At 62.2% G+C, this 725-nt stretch overlaps 1 long non-coding RNA gene across 1 annotated transcript in view; it reads left to right on the top strand.

Moving 5' to 3' along the window:
* The first annotated feature begins 222 nt into the window (after nucleotides 1–222).
* The window catches only part of LOC115300955, a 2,609-nt gene continuing 2,106 nt past the window's right edge, over nucleotides 223–725 (top strand). The window contains exons 1-2 of the long non-coding RNA XR_003912934.1: nucleotides 223–459; nucleotides 545–589. This is a non-coding gene — a long non-coding RNA (uncharacterized LOC115300955). The remainder of the gene's footprint in view (nucleotides 460–544; nucleotides 590–725) is intronic.

Below are 725 nucleotides of genomic sequence, written 5' to 3'. Positions count from 1 at the left end.
ATGCTCTGTCTCTCTCTGTATCAAAAATAAATAAAACATTTTAAAAAATTTAAAAAAAAAAAGAAGAAAAAAAAATAAAACAAGTCAAATCCAGAAACAAAGGAAAAGAAGGGAACGTGGATCCTCACGGCCCGCATCCCGCTGCGGACCGCACTGCCCTTAGTGCTCCGGAGCGTGGTGCCCCCGGATGGGCCATTCTGGAAGGCACTCGATTACCGGCAGAACCCGGTACTGCCCAGAGGACTGGGGATGAGGCACCAGCCTCGCACGGCCAGCCACCCACTCGCTCCGCAAGGAAGGCGGGCTAGGAAGGAAACCCAGGAGCGCGGGCGCCGCGCACCACCGGGAAAAGGGCGAAAGGGGAGCACGGATGAGTGCGAGCAGGGGAGCGCGGGGGTTCGGTCAGGGCTGCAAATTCAAGTTGGTCAGGCTCCCCGCGGGACCCTTCCCAAGTCCAAGGTAGGAAGGCAGTGGAGGCTGCCCTAGGAGACCGAACCGCCCAGGGGCCCCGGCGACCCACTGACGCGTTTCTCTTCTTAAAAAGCCCGCAGCTTGATGAACGCCGGGGGACAAGGCAGTACCTTCCGACGTGAGTAGTGCGGGGCAGCCGGCCCAGGAGGGGATTCCCAGGTGGCCGAAGGCCCTCCGGACCGACGGGCGGGGGCAGGAGGCGCCGGCGGCCCGCGTTGCGCCCCCTCCCCGCCACCGCGACCCCCGGCGTCCCC

The sequence above is a fragment of the Suricata suricatta genome, chromosome 9 (assembly GCF_006229205.1).
Source record: "Suricata suricatta isolate VVHF042 chromosome 9, meerkat_22Aug2017_6uvM2_HiC, whole genome shotgun sequence".
Lineage (NCBI taxonomy): Eukaryota > Metazoa > Chordata > Mammalia > Carnivora > Herpestidae > Suricata > Suricata suricatta.
The sequence above is the reverse complement of the archived record's forward strand: the minus strand, read 5'-3'. Positions and strand labels throughout refer to the sequence as shown.